The sequence below is a fragment of the Macrobrachium rosenbergii genome, chromosome 10 (genome assembly GCF_040412425.1).
Source record: "Macrobrachium rosenbergii isolate ZJJX-2024 chromosome 10, ASM4041242v1, whole genome shotgun sequence".
NCBI lineage: Eukaryota > Metazoa > Arthropoda > Malacostraca > Decapoda > Palaemonidae > Macrobrachium > Macrobrachium rosenbergii.
The window spans coordinates 42398324-42417914 of NC_089750.1; the positions used below are offsets into that span (position 1 = coordinate 42398324).

A 19591-nucleotide genomic window follows, 5' to 3' on the forward strand; every position below is an offset into this window, starting at 1 on the left:
ACGCCTGATCGGCTGAATGCCGCCATTTTGTGTTCGTTCGTGGCGGCTACCCACAGCCTTATTATCTGAATGCCTTCTTTCGTCCAAGACGATTGAATATTAAATTACTACGTTCTTTTAATGATAGTTTCAATTTTTGCTCGATCTGACGCGATCGGCTATTATTATTATATCTTAGAAGTTGAAAGTTGGGCCTAGCCTAGCTTCCCTTTATATGCCTTACGTTTGGTACATTTGTTAAATGTGTTATTATACCATTTCATTTAATTATGTATCAGTTCTTGAGTCTGTTTTGGGTGGTGTTTGTTAGCCTACCTGACCAGTTTGGCTTTGCTGATTCTTGGAAGGTAGGCTAAGTTGGCCCCAGTCTTCCTTCCTTCTTTGGCTTATAGGCCTGAGTAGGTACGGTTTTCTTGGGTGGCCTTCGTTCGAGTTTGAGTGCAGGCCCTTCCTCCCTGACCAGTTGATTCTTCAATCTCGGAAGGTGGGGTTTGGCACTAGCGTTCTTTCTCGTTCGTTATTTTGGCGAGTCCTAGCCTACATATCCAGGAGATGTCTTCAGGAGGTTAGGCTAGGCGATAGAAACAATGTTTATTATTTTCGCCTTATTTTCTCACCCCCCTTTATATCAGTCTCTATTGTCTTGGCTCTCCCTTTGGGGCATTTTAGAGCTTAGCTCATTTGCCCCTTCGGTTGAGATGACACTTCGTGGAAGGTGCCTAGGCACCTGACCTGTTGTTGTCGCCATGCTTCACTCCCGCTTCTTCCCCGTTCCGCCATCCGGACTTGTTCCGGCGGCTATCGTTAGCTCGCTTTAGCTTCTAGTAGAAACTTTAGCTTGAGCGTCGTTGCCTTTTGTTTACGGCGGAATTGGAGAGGAACTGTGATGAATTTTGTTAGTAGTAATTGTAATTTTGTTTTCTGCTCCTGCTTCCCCACCGTTCCGTCATCCGGACTCGTTCCGGCAGCTATCATTAGCTCGCTTTAGTTCTTAATAAGACTTTTGCTTGAGCATCGTTGCTTTGTTTACGGCGGAATTGTAGAGGAGCCGGAATGAATATTGTTTATATTACTGTTATTATTATTTCTGTAGTTTCTGTGATCGGTGTTCGGTGATTCATCCCGAACCTTCGCTCCGGCGACTAGTCCTCCCTGGTTGTTGATTTCTGTGTGTATGGTTAATTTTCGTGACGCCAGGCGTCACCGAATTGCTTTCCGCGTGATCTGACTCAGGTTTGGCCCACCTGTTTAGGATTCCATTGGAGAGTTCCGCCAGATCCACAGTTCTCAACTCCGGCGTGAGAAGAATATTTTTACTTTAAGTTTTACTAGTTTAGCTGTTCCGCCACCTATTTTAGATACTCATGTATCAATTTTTATTGTAGGTGGTGCATTGCCAGGAACCAGGCTGTAACGCCTACTTGCAGCAACCCTGTGGCCATGTAGCATGCAGGTCGCATGCTGGTTGTGCAGTCGAGGTCGACGACCACCTCGCCTGGCACCCAGACGGCTGCGACGTGTGCTACGACTCTATTCAGATGTGGTTGATGATTCGCACGTTAACCTTCAATTGTATTTAACACGTTATTTCAAATAGTTTTGTTTATATTTGACATAAGTTAATATCTTTGTCAATCCCTTTTATTGACATGGTATTCGATTAACAGGTCCCTCGGTCCCGTCAAGCTTCATCTCTGGCGACACTGAAGATCTGGGTTGGCGGCTTTGGTCGCAACGCTGGTCAGGGCGTCCTTATGTGCTGGCAGAGGATATCTGCAATATCTTATACCCTAATGCTAGGGCCTCTGCAGCCGTAGCCCCCGAAGTAGCAGAACCCCTGATCAACAAGATTAGGCTTGAGACCCAGGTCTCACCAGAAGATCAGGAGCTGTGCGGTGAAGTGGCCGAGGAAGTGGCCAACATCAACCTAGACGTCGAACCGATGGCCATCGACCTAGAGGAAGGTAGGGATGTAAGTGAGGCAGGTAGACCAGTTAATCCATTGTCTTTCAGTTCACCTGCGTCTTCGTCTTCATCCTTTCAAGGATTCTCTAAGAGCTCCACCTTGGGACCCGTTCGGGTCGGTGATCCCCAAGGTGAAGTCCTCTATGAAGACGAAGACTTACCTAAATTGTCTAAACCCCTGAAAACCCCATCTGTAACTAGCTCCACGCCAAGGTATCATTGACTCCCAAACCTTCGACTTCCGCCCAGAAAGCTACTCCCCTTCTAAGGGGTCAAGAACAAAGTCGAGCAGGTCTAAAAACCTGACTTTGACCCTGAAGCTTTCGCGGAGTCAATGATGAGGATGCTTTCTGAACAGGTCTCTTCTCAGTTCGAGGCAATGTCTCGCGATCTTGTCTCAAGCCTTGAGTCGTCAGGGAAGTATGTTCAGTCCTTGGCGGAGAGATTAAAGACACAAGAGGAGTCGCTGGCCGGACTGGTTAGTTCAGGTCCGGTTCAGCAACAGACCTATGCCATCCCAGACGCCTCTAAGCTGCCAGCTTATGAGGATTGTAACCCTTGGCGTCTCGCTTTTAATGCCCCCTTCGCTAATGGTAAATTAACCATAGAAGGCTGTGGCACCCGCCCTGTGGAAGATTACGAGTTCTTCCCAGGCAGATCTTGTTTTTCCTTCCCGGGTATGCTCGGCTTTCCGAGGAAGCCCTGGTAAGGGAAGATAAGGTTCCCAAAGAAACAGTGATCTTTCCTAGGGACCAAGCGCAGTCGGCATGGGTTAGGATCCTATCTGACTGGGAGTGTTTGAACACTAGATTGACCCCTCATAAAGGTCAATTTACGATGTTCACCGTAAATGAGGATGTCCCAACTCCCTGCACCTCTAAAGTGGCAGAGTTAACCCTTCAGGCTGGAACAGAGGAGAAGCCTATGCCACAGCTTCGTGAGACGGAGCCTACCTCTTCTCTTCCCAGCAGACTTGGAATGCTGGACTGGAGCTCCGGAAACCTTTACAGTGGGTAAGCTAGATTCGGAGTGCGCTTCGAATCTTTTCAGTGAGCAATTACCCAGGCTTCCGGAGTCCTTGATCAAAGCTGAGTATGAGGCTAGGTGCCGTCTCAGCAGGTCTATCAATTCCGTCACCTCGGCGGAGTTGACGTCTGCTGTATACAAGGATGAACCTCTGTTCAGGATCCTGACCAAATCACTTCTGGCCTCTTTCCAGAGTGATTTGTTTGACTTCATAGTGGCAAGGAGGAACTGCCGAAAATTTGTTCTGGCTGACGCTACCATCCGTCACGAGCCAAACAAGTTCATAAAATCCTCTGTCTGGGGACCAACCTATTTCCCTGAGGACATGGTCAACTCAGTGATCAGTGAGGCCTCAAGGGCCAATCAAAATCTCCGGATCCGTTGGGGACTCCCCTTTAAGAGGAAGTCGTCAGAGTTTTCGAGGCCCCAACCCAAAGGCAGGAAGAGGTCTAGGAGGTTCCATCCTTACAAGGCACCCCAGACCCAGACAATTGTTCAGACAGTTCCAGTTGGCCAAATTGCCCAGCCTTCCACCTCCAAAGGACATCCACACTATGTTTTACTGAACCAACCAGCTCACCATCCCGCTGGTTCAACAACCGATGTCTCTCCGGCCTTTAACCCTACCTATGAGTCTCAGACTTTTCAGAGCTACCGCCAGTTCAGGGGCAATAGAGGTAGGGGAAGCTTCAGATCTAGACCCGGTCCCAGGCTCCAATCTCGAGGTAGAGGCTCAAGAGGAGCCAGAGACAGTAAGCCCTCCACTAAATGAGCATCCCCAGGTAGGTGGGAGATTGCGCCTCTTCAGGGACCATTGGACATTCAGTCCATGGGCCCACAGTATTATTTCAAAGGGCCTAGGGTGGAGTTGGGTAGGGGGACCCCTCCATTTGTCAGGTTCTATCAGACTCCAACACCGGATCTGTTAGACTATGCAGAAGACCTTCTTTTAAAGAAGGCAATAAAGAAAGTCAGACATCTAAAATTTCAAGGACGCTTGTTCAGCGTGCCAAAGAAAGACTCAGACAAGAGAAGAGTGATTTTAGACCTATCAACTCTAAACTCTTACATTCAATGTGACAGGTTCCGTATGTTGACCGTCTCTCAGGTACGGACCTTACTTCCCCGTGGGGCCGTCACCACCTCTATAGATCTTACAGACGCCTATTATCATGTTCCAATAGCAAGAAACTTCTCCCCTTATCTGGGGTTCAGACTGGGAAGACAGGCTTACTCATTCAGAGTAATGCCTTTTGGACTAAACATAGCGCCCAGGATCTTCACCAAATTGGGAGAAGCCGTGGTACAGGAACTGAGATCTCAAGGCATCAAGGTCGTGGCTTATCTGGACGATTGGCTAATCAGGGCTTCCAGCGACTCCGAATGTCGGAAGTCGACCAAATTAGTCATTCAGTTCCTAGAGTATCTGGGTTTTCATATAAACACAAAGAAATCTCGTCTTAACCCCGGCAACCAAATTTCAGTGGCTGGGCATTCAGTGGGACTTAAGCACCACAAACTTTCAATTCCCAGCAAAATGCAAAGAGATAGCCAAAGCAACAAGACAGTTTCTCAAGTGCAAACGAGCCTCTCCTCGCACTCAAGAAAGAATCCTGGGTTCCCTTCAGTTTGCGTCGGTAACAGACCTTCTCCTCAAAGCAAAACTGAAGGACATAAATCGAGTGTGGCGGAGCCGAGCCAATTGCAAATTCAGAGACAAAGTCTCCCTCATACCTCCAATTTTAAAGAAAAGACTTCGCCCCTGGACAACGGCCAAAAGTCTTTCCAAATCGATTCCATTACAATTTCCCCCTCCAGCCCTGATCATCCACACGGACGCATCTCTGACCGGTTGGGGGGTTACTCACAATACAAAAAGGTTCAAGGACTCTGGTCGAGCCACTTTCGTCACTTCCACATAAACATTCTGGAAGCAATGGCAGTTTTCTTGACTCTGAAACGCTTACGTCCGGCCAGGAACATACATGTCAGATTAGTTCTGGACAGTGCAGTGATAGTTCATTGTCTGAACAGGGAGGTTCCAAGACAAGTCACATAAATCATGTTAATGATAGCAATCTTTTCATTAGCAATGAAAAACCATTGGCACTTGTCAGCCACACATCTGTCAGGAGTGAGGAACGTGATTGCAGATTCTCTGTCAGGAACGACTCCCCTGGAATCGGAATGGTCTCTGGACAAGAAATCCTTCAATTGGATTTGCCAACAGATTCCAGGGCTTCAGGTGGACCTGTTTGCCACGGAATCAAATCACAAACTCCCATGTTATATAGCTCCGAACCTGGACCCTCAGGCTTACGCTACAGACGCAATGTCAATAGACTGGAACAGATGGCAGAAAGTCTATCTGTTTTCTCCAGTAAATCTTCTGTGGAAAGTTTTACACAAACTCAGGTCATTCAAAGGTCAAATAGCCTTAGTAGCCCCCAACTGGCCAAGAGCAATTGGTTTCCCCTTCTGTTAGAGCTGAAACTCAGAGCCTTGCAAATTCCTCATCCAATGTTAACCCAAGTAGTACAAACTCAGACTGTGTCAGCTTCCTCAGGAATGCTGAATGCCCTAACTTTATGGATTTCATGAAGTTTACGGCTCAGAAAAATGCTAATGTTGATCCTCAAAACACAATGTTTTTGGAATCAGATAAGAGAGAGTCTACTCTTCATCAGTATGATTCAGCAGTTAAAAAACTTGCTAACTTTCTGAAATAGTCAAAACTATGACTAAAATCTTACGATCTCATTTTTTAAAGCCCTTTTTGACAAAGGTCTGGCAGCTAGTACCATTACTACAACTAAATGACTACAAATTGATCTAACGGATCTCATTTTCCTAAAACCTAACTTTTGAAAAGGTCTATGACTAGCTAGTATTTTTAAAGCCCTTTTTGATTCTGGCAGCTAACCATTAAAACTCTGCCTTAAAGAAAGTATTCCTATGGGGATTTAATATTGATCTAACGGACTCATATTTTTCATCTATTCCTAAAGCTTGTGCCCGTCTTAGACCAACAACCCGTCCTAAAACGGTTTCTTGGTTTTTAAATGATGTTTTAAAATTAGCCTCAGACACAAATAATGAATCTTGCCCTTATTCGACTCTTCTTAGAAAAACTTTGTTTTTAATTAGCCTGGCTTCAGGAGCTAGAATCTCTGAACTATCAGCCCTTTCTAGAGAGTCGAATCATGTAGATTTCCTCCCATCAGGAGAGGTGCTACTCTCTCCAGATCAAATGTTTTTAGCTAAGAATGAAGACCCTCTAATTAGGTGGTCTCCCTGGAAGATAATACCCCTTCTGGAAGATCCCTCTCTATGTCCGGTGGTTACATTAAAAGCCTACCTGGAAAAGACCTCTCAGAGGTCTTCAGGTCCACTTTTTGTTAGAGAAAATGGTGGAACCATCTCCTTGAATGGCATTAGACAACAAATACTTTATTTTATTAAACAAGCCAATCCGGATTCAATCCCCCAAGTCCATGATATCCGGGCTGTAGCCACCTCAGTTAATTATTTCCAACATGAATTTTGAGGAAATTAAAAATATACGGGCTGGAAATCCCTAGAGTCTTTAAACGTCACTACCTTAAATCCTTGGAGGCTCTGAAGTTTTCTGCTGTCGCTGCAGGGAACATTGTTTCCCCAGAGTCAGCCTAATATTATATTATTTTATTATTTGTAATTTGTTATTTGTAATATGTAATTGTAATTGTATTGTATTTTACTTGCCCTACCAATTGGTACCTCTCACCTACCTGCCTCGCTTGTACTCCCGTCCTTCCTATCTTGTTGTCTGAGTTTGGGTTGCTTCACAATCCATTCCTGGCTTTGTTTTATCACCTTTGTTGTTAAGTTTTCACCAAATCTCGTTATTCTAGGTGATGGTTACTAGTTTACTTATTAATCTTAATATTGTAACTACATTGTTTTTGCATTAATTAAGACAGTTATAGCCCTTTTGTACATATTTATATTTATATTTGCTATTTTGGATTAGTAAAAAGCATATTTAAAATAAATTTTTATTTTCTCCTTAATACAATTAATCCTTTTAAATTTACAAGCTTCTTTGGTCATTCTCTGCTACTATTTCACTCAGCGACACAGGGCAAGCCCAGAAAAGGGATTTTGACGAAGGAAAAATCTATTTCTGGGTGAAGGCCTGTGTCGCTCAGTGAACCCTTCCCTCTCTATATTTCCCACCCTGAACTAGCCAAAAAGCTTGGGTGCTATTTGGGATGGTGCATTATGGGTAGAATTAGTAGTAGTGGTGGTGGGACCGTTGTATCGGCACCTCTTAGGCAGAGGGGTTTTGGAGAGGAGGAGTCTATTGGGTTAAGTGTCTGTGGTAGTGGCCTCCACTCGCTCCTAGATGACATACCGACATCCTATAAGGATGTATCGAACCAGAGGTAGTAACTCTGGCATCCTATTGGCTTTTTTCTCTGGTATATCTAGCAATACTTATACCTAGAAATGTGTGCTGTATAGGGACATTTCACTGAGCGACACAGGCCTTCAACCAGAAATAGATTTTTCCTTCGTCAAAATCCCTTTTTCGACCTTTTCGGTCGAGTCAAAGTTGACCGAAGGTTGAAATTTTTTGTAGTGGACGTACGGTATGTCCACTCGGCATCTCGTCGTTTAAGGCAAGGTCTAGAGAATACAAGGTCTTCTCACATGCAGGATTAAGAAGGGTGAGGAGACGGTGGTTAAGAAACGTGACGTCACGCGGTCTACTTGCTTTCTCCTGTGCCCAAGCTCGTCTGCCCAAGCTGTGCAAATAGGAAAACGTTTCGCCTGTTTCCTTGTTGTCTCTTTTTAATATTGGAAATTATTATTCATTCTTGTAGGAAAATAAAACACATGTTGACCATATTCATTTCTATAATTAATATTCATCCAGTTAAAATGAGGAACTTAACATTTATCACTATTATAATACAACTCACGCTCTTAAATACATAAATACATAAGTTAACAATTAATTTACCAACTTTTTCATTTTGTTTGCCACTCTTTTTGAGAAGCTAATGTCCCTATTTAATCTACGAATCCTGAAAAATGTATGGCAGCGATCAAAAAATTTAATTACATCAGAAGGTAATGGAATGCAATTGCTTATCACATCACTCAACTCGTTTATTGTACCTTTTTCTGATTTTAGGTATTTTTCCCCATGATAGCAAATAAACATCTTTTCCATCGATTTTAAATAATCCAAAAATTTGGGTAGAGGTTTCATTAGCTTTTCATTTGATCTACTTATAGTGCCAATCCATGTGCCATCTCCTTCGGTTGCTTTAGTTCCTAGAAGATCGTACTCGGGAAACTTACGGGCTATAAAACCACCCATGTATTGCAAGCCTCCTTCCTCCATGGCATCTTCTAACGTTTCTTCTTCAACAGTTTTGTCTTCATTGTCATTCTGCAGTTCCTCCATTGGCAAACAAAACAATATTGCCGATAAACGTAACTCTTTCTGGAGAGAAGTTTCTTCAACCTTGTAAGAAGTGCGTTCTTCAGTTATCACGTTGGAAAATGAGGCCTCAGTCATATTATCACTAATACAATTTTCAACATTGTATTTTGCTCCTAACAGAATGCTCTCTTTTCCCAGGAGGTGGGCTCTAACTCGGTGCTTAAATTCAACAGGTGATGGGTGTTGATGACATGCACCCATTTGCCGTATACAGCCAAAAAAGTGCTCCAGTCCATCTTGATTCAACCTGTAAGTTAAAATGTATGATACTGCAAATTTTTCACCTAACATCCCTAGCAAGTTCGTTAGAGATGTGCAAGATACTACAAGGCCTTTTTGGAAAGGGTAAAGTCCTTTGCCTCCCAGAGTTTTCATTGTTCTGGATAGGCAAATCATCTCTTGCAACGTTTTGTTTTGGTTTTCTAAGTTTAGCCCGTAAGCATTCCGTGAAGACTTTCTATCTAAAGGCACTCTAGAATTGAATAAATCAAACCACTTATCAACTTGGCAAATGAACTGGCTTGTACTCTCCCAGTGCCTATCCATAATCAGACCTTTTTCTCCGAAGTGTTTGAGATTTTTGTAAGTGGTTTTGGAGAGTAACTGTACCGCTAATTTCACTTTCATACGTTCCATACCTGTGACACTTACATGTTTTTCAGATAGTTTATGAGCTGTCATTAGATCACTCTTACTTTTCACAATTACTTCCCTAACTGACTCACTGCAAGCAATCCTACCGTCTGATAACATGAATCCATGGTCCAAGAAATTGTTTCTGATTAGTTTTATCAAGTGAGGAGCATCGGCAAATACATGTATTTCCCTGCAATTATCCGCAGGATTAACAAATGATGGGTTATCTATGCTAATGCCTAACGTATTCCATAACCTTATATTTGTTGGCCCTAAGTCATTAACCATTCCAACTACAGGAAATCCAGCTCTCTCTTATCTTAATAATCAGTTCAAAAAGGAGGATTTTAGTTATATCTGTGTCGAAATTATTATAGACGAGTTGTTTCCAAGAGGAGGTTAGGCCTCTGACCATCACACATTGCACTTTAGATCTAGGTTCATATAAGATGTCTGTGCCTTTATCATAACTCCATATTTTTGAGACGCTACATTCGTCACAGGAAATTATGCACACACGTTCTTTTTCACTCATTGATTCTGATTTGTATTTCATTAATTTAATCACTGACTCCAAGATGCCAGGCTCCACATCTATTTTCCTTGACCATCGATATAAAGTTGCTTGGAAAGGAAACGGAAATTTCCACTGTTCTCTTAAAAATCTGTACGCTTTGGGACTCAAACTTTGTAAAGTTAGAGCTTTACTAAAGTCATCATCCTTCCAGTAATTAATGTGTTTTCCGGCTACAAGATATTCTACTTGATTAGATGAAAAAAATCCCATCAAATTCTCTTTAATAGAAGCAGTTGCCAACGCTAAATTGTTATGGAACGCATTATGATGCATTGATATTTTCTCTTTCCCACTCAACTTTATCATCCAACCATTTGGCTCTCTCTGCTTCCCACTGTCTCCCTTTGCTTCCCACTTTTCCTTTTCAAGTGTCCACTTTTTACCGAATCTTCTTCCCACTTCCGTTTAATATCCTTCATATCCTTCTTCAGCTGTTCAATTTCACGTTGTAATTCTTCAACTGTCGACAATGCCTTGACCTCTTTCGATAAAACCCTCCTTGCTCTTTTATTTTCCTGGCCTAGGATTTCGTGTACTAGTCGTTTTTGGCCTCTCTTCTCAGCTCTCATTTCCCTTGTACTGGAACCCTGCACATCTGCTTAAAGATCAAAAGTGCATTACAGTATTAACAACCACAGAAAATTATAGTTGTACAGCTTCTTATAGCAAATAGAATGTAACTAATAAATGACACCTGCTAAAATACGGGACAGTTTTTCCCATTGTTAATTGTGCACGTGTTGCATATCAAATATAATGTGAGCTGAATATGACATGAGAAACACAGTAACAAAGAAAGAGAGAGACGGAACGAGAGCATTGACTAATAGATTGGGCATACACTGGTCTTTAATCTATTAATTAATTTTCAAGGTCACACTTGTGATTTAAACAGGCTTTGTATAGTTCAAACACGTGGTTCAAAACTTCCTTTGTTTTCCAGCTGTTGATTACTCTACTTGAAGATGAAAAGGCAATGTATCGAATGCCTTTCGGACAGTAAGAAACACAATTCGTTAGTTTACAAGAAAATAAGAGTTATCAGTTCCTTACCTTTAGACATAAGGGAGTTTTCTGTTATGGGCATATGCAGCGTTGGAACTGATCCTGTCTTCATTTTCATTTGATTTTTAGGCACTGGCCTACCCAGCAGTTCATACATCATATTTCTCTCATAGGCATCGGCTTCAAAGTGTATGTTACATATTCGTGCAATATCAGTGTTAATAAGATCTTTTCTTTTACAGAGGTGGATCCACTTCCACCTTGCGTCGTCGTCTGTAGGAAATCTATGAAGAATTAGATCCTTATTTTTTTTCCTATTTTCAAAGCACCCGTATACCGCACAAGAGTTGGGCATATTGCTTAAGCTATCACTATTGCAGCAAGAAAAAAAAATTGAAGCCGCTATTATGGACAATACCGATATCAAATATGCGGAAGCAAGGTCTTCACACAGTTTGTCTGTAAACAGACTGATCAGCCAGAGATCACCAAACACCGTGAGTAGACCGTGTGACGTCACGATTTTTACCTGTGCACTAAATCCCAATTTTGGGTCGGCCGTGAGAAGACCTTGTATTCTCTAGACCTTGGTTTAAGGGTTAATGGTACTCCCATACCGGGTTAGAGCTATCAGTGCACCTCATGATGCACTGTAGGCAAACCATTACTAAAGGGCATTTGCAGTGTCCCTTTACCCTCTAGCTGCACTGAACTTTGCCTTTTATTTTACCTCCATTCCCATTTCCCTTCTTTATTCTTGCTGTCCAACCTCTCTGGCTATCACTTCTTAATACAATTGTAGTTTCACCTTTAAATCCTAGTGTATCATCTTTATTTTCTGGATGGCTTTATCTCTCCATCAAGCCACTCCAACTCCCTCTTTTCATTGTCTTAAGGAATGGCTGAAGTTGCCCTAGTGCTTAGCTTAATAGCCTAAATTTCATAAAACCAAAATATTATTGGTACCAAATTCATTGTAAGTACATTCTTTTGCAAATACAGATCTTCTAATTTTACTTTTACTTTTGTGTGTTGTGTTGATCAGAGAGACTTTGCGAAATTAAAGACCCATTGGTTGAACATATTCATTAATATATATATATATATATATATATATATATATATATATATATATATATATATATATATATATATATATATATATATATATATATATATATATATATATATATATATATATATATATATATATATATATATATATATATATATATATATGTGTATATATATATATATATATATATATATATATATATATATATATATATATATATATATATATATATATATATATATATATATATATATATATATATATATATATATATATATATATTTTTTTTATGCAGAATCCAAGTTTCTTGAGAATCAGTTATTGGTAACACTATGATTGTAGTCTGCCTAAGATTCTCCACATCCAGTACACTTATTTTGTATTTTAATGGTATTCTTCCTTACTACACTTTTGTTAACCTAGTAATGTTTTGCTTCAGTGATCTGAAGAAGTAAAGTTCTTTTCTTCAGAAGTATTTCAGTGCATTTCCTTAATGCCTTCAAGGAATCAATTCATTTGCTGGGACAGCACTTCAATGACCTTCAGTAACCAATCTTAAGTTTCTTGGACAGCACTTCAGTGATTGTAATTGATCAATCTAACAAAATAGACTTCTCACCTTTGATAATATTGCAGTGTTTTCCTCAGTCTTTTCGAGAATTTAGTAATTAATTAAATAATTCCTCTTCGACAAGATTGCTTGAAGGACCTTTGGGAAGTGTGAGCTGTTGATTATCAAATATTCTTTGGTTACCTTTAAACATGCTTAGGTAGAACTGGTTTTGCTGTTCTGCTTTGGCATTGTGTTTGTGTCACACTGAGGGTTTCATGTATTTCTCCATATGAATCATAATGTTGCATCATCATGCTAATCTTCATCTCAATTGATTCAATAACTTTTAGTGCAATTGCTTATTGTGGATGACTCATCTTGGATGGTATTGGCTAAATCAAACACTCACCTTAAGTCTGAAGAGTGTTTTGAAGTACCCACAGCTTTTATGGATGTTATTCTCATCTACTCTATTTAGAGGAAGAATGCAGGCAGACTCTTTGTCTGGGCCAGATACACACATGATGCCACACATTTTCCTCCTACCAGATGCCAGCTGATCAAAGCAATATTATATATAGGCTAGCTTTTCCACATTTGCCCAGCAGGTTCGCCATAGTATGGGAGCCTTAGCCTGGAATGTTTTCATAGCCATGCCTAGACCCATAGTGGTTTTTGACTCCGATTATCAGAAGTTGACTCCAGAAAACATATCCTAAGGGTCTTGCTTATGACTGTCATCTGCCAGGAATTGGTATGGGTATGCAAGGAGATTCCTTGATGATATCACATGTAACCCAGAGAACTTAGCTAAGCCTGGAAAACTGGTGCCTTTTTTGGGACAGGAACCCATAAATATCCAAGTGGTGGCCTACTTTCTTGCTAATAAGTTCCTAAGGAAGAAGCACGATATTTTGAGGGGATGCTTTTCTATACAGTTTACTCTTGTCCTCAGATTTCAAGAGCCATGAGACAGCTGATGTAATACTGATAGGTTAGAAGCCACCACTACCAGAGTTACCATGAGGCCACTTGAATGCTCCATCCCTCTCATACTTATCAGTCCCCCAGTATCAGGAACCATAGAAACTTCTATGGAACTGGCATTCATAAGGTTTCTCCACCCCAACCAGGCCAGATTTGAGATCCCCAGATCTTGTTTATCCTTTTGTTCAGGCAAAGGAGGCTACAGTCACCATAGTAGAGGAGCTCTAGACCTTACTGGAACCTTTTGTTGGCGGTAGGAGCCAACCTGGTTTGTGTTGTATGCAAGGAACTCCCAAAAGTTTCTTGCATTGGCTAACGAGGTGTGGTCAGTGGTGGCAAAGGGATGAGGTAGATGATGACCTCAGGTGGTTTTACAGCTGACTGCTTGTAGTTCTCAAAGCCCCAAAGTTGTAGACCAATCATCACCATCAGCCCTTTGAACCATTTCATGTAGAATACAACAAAAAATAACTCATGGTTGTAGCTTTTATCAATTTTGACATATATTCATATAAATCACGATAAGTGCCAAAATTTCAACCTTCGGTCAACTTTGACTCGACCGAAATGGTCGAAAAATGCAATTGTAAGCTAAAACTCTTACATTCTAGTAATATTCAATCATTTACCTTCATTTTGCAACAAACGAGAAGTCTCTAGCACAATATTTCGATTTATGGTGAATTTTTGAAAAAAAACTTTTTCCTTACGTCCGCGCTAACTCTGCTGAAAATCTCAGAAATTCTTTAGTCACTTTGTCGTAAGTTTTACACTTGTTTTCTATTAGCCGTTACATAAAGTTTTATATATGAAAATGTGCGCAATTTCATGTAGAATACAACAAAAATAACTCGTGGTTGTAGCTTTTATCAATTTTGACATATTTTCATATAAATCACGATAAGTGCCAAAATTTCAACCTTCGGTCAACTTTGACTCGACCGAAATGGTCGAAAAATGCTATTGTAAGCTAAAACTCTTACATTCTAGTAACATTCAATCATTTACGTTCATTTTGCAACAAACGAGAAGTCTCTAGCATAATATTTCGATTTATGGTGAATTTTAAAAAAAACTTTTTCCTTATGTTTGCGCTAACTCTGCTGAAAATCTTGTAAGAGCCTGACGCTGTATCTTCCGAACACGTGTGTGTTCGTGTGTTCGTTGTCCATCGGAGTGGACAAGACAACAAGAGCATCTTGTTTTCTTTCTCTAAAGGAACGCGATTTCAGCCATACAATATTTCCGTTTGTTTCTCCCTAACCATTGTTGTCTTGATGTATGTACAATCACCACTGCTTGCATTGCCATGCAAGTATTCTAATCATGTACTCATAATGTTCCAACGAATCTTCTGTATCAAACTGTATGTATGTTTCTGTTTGTGAAGACGCCAAACGTCTTGCCATCCCGATGGACGACGAACACACACGTGTTTGGAAGAGACGGCATCTGGCTTTTACAATCTCAGAAATTCTTTAGTCACTTTGTCATAATTTTTGCACAATTTTCTATTAGCCATTACATAAAGTTTTATATATGAAAATGTGCGCAATTTCATGTAGAATACAACAAAAAATAACTCATGATTGTAGCTTTTATCAGTTTTGACATATTTTCATATAAATCACGATAAGTGCCAAAATTTCAACCTTCGGTCAACTTTGACTCGACCGAAATGGTCGAAAAATGCAATTGTAAGCTAAAACCCTTACAGTCTAGTAATATTCAATCATTTACCTTCATTTTGCAATAAGTGGGAAGTCTATTTCGATTTATGGTGAATTTTTGAAAAAAACTTTTTTTTACGTCCGCTCGTTACGAATTCGTGCATCATTTTGTGATAATATTTTCTCTGTGTTGCTTTGATTGTTTTACAATTTGTTATATACAAAATTATCGCAGTTTAGTGTACAATACAACAAAAAAAATAACTTATTAGCTTTAACCGTTTTGCTCACAGCGCAATTTGTATACAATTATATATGAAATATTTTTTTGCTCTGTCATATATTCCAATATTTATATATGATAATGATATTTTTTTCAATTTCTGATGGTTGCATACTAAACTTTAGGCAATGACAAAAAAAGGAGTCAAAAATGAACTCTTAATCTTAAAAACTAAGCGTGCTGTGATTTTTTGAAAAAAACTTTCTTTCTGCTTCGGTGCTAACTCTCAAACCGCACTGGCATACGGCAGACACTTTTGTAAATAGAGGCTCGGCGTTTAAGGGTTAAGGGTTGGCTGATGCTGGCATCTACTTACACAGAACTTTGGAGACACCCCAGTTACCTCATGTGTTCTGGTTCTTGGTCTTAGTCATCAGCTGGGACAAGTTGCATATGACTCTAGCAGAGGGAGGAGTCTCTTGGAATGGACCTGCATAAAACGTTTATGGCATGATCCATGGTCAAGAGTACAAAAACTCCATTTCAGGCTAAGATCTTTACAACTGGACCAAAAGTTGTCTGGTCCAATCCTCTGCAAGAGTTCTAGCAAACTTAGTTTGATGGCAATACATGCTGATCATGAGAGTTTGGATTTCATTTCACCTCCTGCTCCAGACTTATTACTATTTATGGTTACCTTTAACGAATGTTGGGGACATCCATCCCACAGTATTTTGTAGCATCAGGCCTATGGTTCTGATAGGGGAAGGGCTTGCACATAAATTTTCTAGAAACAAGAACAATGCACTGTTCTTTTCAAGCTTTTGAAATTCATGTATCCAGCAGGGTGGTAGGAATGATATTGGATAACTCCACCACAGAAATAAGGGCAGTGTCAGTTCTTTTTGATCTTGCTTTTAAGCATGTGAGACCAGGTACTCCCAGCAGAGTGGTCCTTGCACCATGGAGTTCATAGTATTATCTGGAGGTTGTGGGGAATATTTAGTAGACGTGACCTGGGCCACCAATTTCAGTCACAAGCTTCCAAATTGTTGTTCAGCTCTGCCAGACCAGGCAGCATGAGTAACTGAAACCTAGGTGATTCCCTGGTATGGTCTGGAGGTAAATACATTTCTGCCCTTCTTGCTCATGCCAGTCCTGGATCAACTTTGGAAGTTCAACAATGTCTACTTGACTTTCAGAGCCTCAACTGGTTGCAGCATGCCTTGTTTCCAGATATTTTTGTTCTTGTGGATTACTAGAGGGCCCTTCCATCAATCACTCAGCATCATAAATCTTCATGCATGTAGGCTATCCAGAAGTGCCTCATCAGGAGAGCTTTTCTTGCCAGGATGTTGGAGTTATTGTCAGCCTGGCAAATAATATATAGCCAGTCTATACTATACCAAATGGACAGTTTTCTGTAACTGATGTAGTAGGAAGGGCATTGATCTACTCAATGCCGCTTTTCCACTAGAAGTGTACATTTTACATTAAATGTGCAGATTTAGAAAGTTATCTCTGTCAGCCTTCAAGAACTATTGTTTTGCCCGCTTGGAGGTATTTGAGAGCAGGGGTATTAACCTAGGCTCTTTCTGTGAGTTCTGCTATATGTAACAGTTGGGTGAGGGAGAAGCTCCTTCCTGGACTCCTCAGCCCATCTTGAGATTTGTCACTGATGTAAAGCATATTTCTCCAGGTAAGTATGATTCTTGAAGATGCTCGAATAAGGGATTTAACTTTGTAGACCATATCTCTTAGTAGCTCAGCCTTGGCTAGACAGTTGAGTTGCTTGGTGTCTTTAGCCTCTACACAAAGAACTGTAAAAGCATTGGCCTGTCCTGTGTGCAAGGTTTTATAACCAAGACACAGACAACTTCTCAGCCACATAATGCATCTCTGCTATTCCATCCTTGCTTGGTTTGCTTGGGAATAAAGAAGACCTTTGCCCTTAAGGGCTGTTATGGTTTCTCTTCAGCAATCCAAAACTTTTAGGAAGGGGTTGCGCTTGTATTTGTCAATGTCCAAAAACACTTAATTCAGCTTAAAGAAGAGCATGATGAAAATAGTGGTGAATCCACCTCCTCGGCCTTTACAAGAAGCTTGAAAATTAATTCTGTCAGTTTTGTCTCAGGGAGGTCCCCTTTTACCTTTGTACATCTTTTAGCTATGGGACCTTTCTCATAAATGCTTGGACTTGTTCTCAGTTAACCCCCTTATAGCTGTTGGCTAAATGATCACATCCTCTCGGAAGGGAGAAGAGGCTTCATATTCTAACTTCTCTTTCACTTCCTCTCCTTTCCGTGCATATCAGTGTAAATTGTGTTACATTTGATTGATATTATGTAGGTAAATAATAGCTTGCCCTCAAAATCTTGACGCTTACCATTACCTTTTAATTGCAGCGAGTATACGAGCATTGTTTAGGGTGCTGTATGATATAAATAAAAAAAGATGAATAACAATGGGTTACATTAACTGAAATAAAGCAGTGGCGTTGACCTTTACACCTCTAACAATTAGGGAACTGAGGTACCATCGCTTTTCATTTGAATTCTACTTCTAGTGACCTCTCCTGACTTGCTGCAAATATAAGGCTATAGTGACGAAACCTGAGATAAAACAAAATGGATGGTCTTTTTGTATTCCCTCCCTGAATAGCTGTAGAGCTAAGAAATGAACTATAAACTGGTTCATTATGTGGATGAATTACATACATTGAATTATTTGTAAAGTAGAAACAATACGAATCCCAAGAAAATGGAAGAATTCCAAGCTAACAACTTAGTCCCAACAACTGTGAAAGTTACGATGAAACCTCCACAAAATAGTTATATAATAGTAATGGTAATAATAATAATAATAAAATTATTGAGAATAATGCAATCAAGGGGACAGTGACAATTCCTGCTTGCCATCATTGATATTGCTGAAGCCTAAGATGGTTACTAATGTCAGTTAGTGAATATGTCATCGGCAAGTGGGCAGAGCCACAGTGAAGGGACGTTTTCCTCATATGTAAACTTTTCTTCACTGTAGGTGGAGCCTCATGATGTCATAGGTTAATGTCACTATTGTGTTAAGACCCTTCCTTGTGATTTTGATGGCTGTGGCATAGGAAACACACTTTTACTCTGATAAGTATATACCAGAACTATTGAACTTAGGTACTAAATAATTCTTTAAAAATATACACTTGCCAACTTTCACCTTTATCCGATGCTTTGATAAAAAGGTGTTGCCAAAAAACCGTGTTTCATCTGCTCTGAATCCCATAGTAGGCTAGTCCCGGTGTTACACTCTTAGTATCCATTTGCAAAAGTCAGTTAGTCTATTTATTACTGCTGTATTCAAGATAAAAGTAATGGTAATGAAATTTACAGAATCCATTTATACTGTATTATTATATTGATATATTATCATTGTGATACGTATGAAAAAAAATCGTCCCACCTGTGGCGAAAAAGTGATTCTCAGAATCAGTTGACTCAGCCTGCTACCGAAAGAACTAGGAAAATAATTTATTTTATTTGCTTGAAGAAACGAATGTATTAATTGAATTATTATTACAGTCAACCCCTGGTATTTGCAGGGGGTAGGGACAACACCCACCAGCAAATACCGAAAATCCACGAATACTGAAACCCTCCCTCTAAAAGCACTTATAACTGCCTATTTCAGTAGTTCAAACATCAAATGTACAGTATATCTTAGACTGTTGTCCTTAACCAAATATACCTTAAACTATCATCTAAAACAGTTTAACCCTTAATGGACAGGTATCATCATATGATGATCTATAACAGGTTTTGAGTGATGGTCAGGCTAACTCATATGAGTATTAATGTTATGTGCCATATGATTGGATGAATTTAGCAGGAAAGATGTTCATAGCATTTCAGTGGTCCATAAATGACTTATGGCAACTGTAGTAGCTCAGCACAGGACAGGGGCAGATGAGTGTGCCTTGAGACTTGGAGGAATGTATTGCCCCTCTCTATCCCATGACGTCTTTTTATTTATTTACTCATAAATATACCCAGCGATTGCTGTTGGTTATAATTCTTATCTTTTATGACAGTATGTCAGCTGTAATTGTAATTTTGCAAAGAAAAGTGCAAAGAACTATTATAAAAAACATTTATACCTCACCAAAAGTTACTTCATCTCCCCATCCCAGTAAATTTCATAAATATTTCACAACAAATATACTCAGAATGTGTTACTGATTTTAGTTCTTATCTGTTATGATATTGTGTGAGCGGTAATTATAATTTTACAAAATAAAATAAAATCAATTATTAAAAAAAATATATAACTGGGTAAAATTAACAAATTTTTACCAATGTAAAAACATATATAACTTGGTAAAATTAA

At 39.9% G+C, this 19591-nt stretch overlaps 1 protein-coding gene across 6 annotated transcripts in view; it reads left to right on the forward strand.

The window, feature by feature from the left end:
- Cox11 (Cytochrome c oxidase copper chaperone COX11) overlaps positions 1-19591 on the forward strand; it is a 263017-nt gene that overhangs the window by 109528 nt on the left and 133898 nt on the right. Inside the window, exon 4 of one of the 6 annotated variants that reach the window (XR_010854281.1) lies at positions 8627-8737. The exons of 4 other annotated variants lie outside the window; for them this stretch is intronic. The gene's annotated coding sequence lies outside the window, so the exon portion shown is untranslated. Of the gene's footprint in view, positions 1-8626; positions 8738-10948; positions 11204-19591 lie in introns of all 6 variants that reach the window. One more of the 6 variants, XR_010854280.1, reaches the window with a different exon arrangement.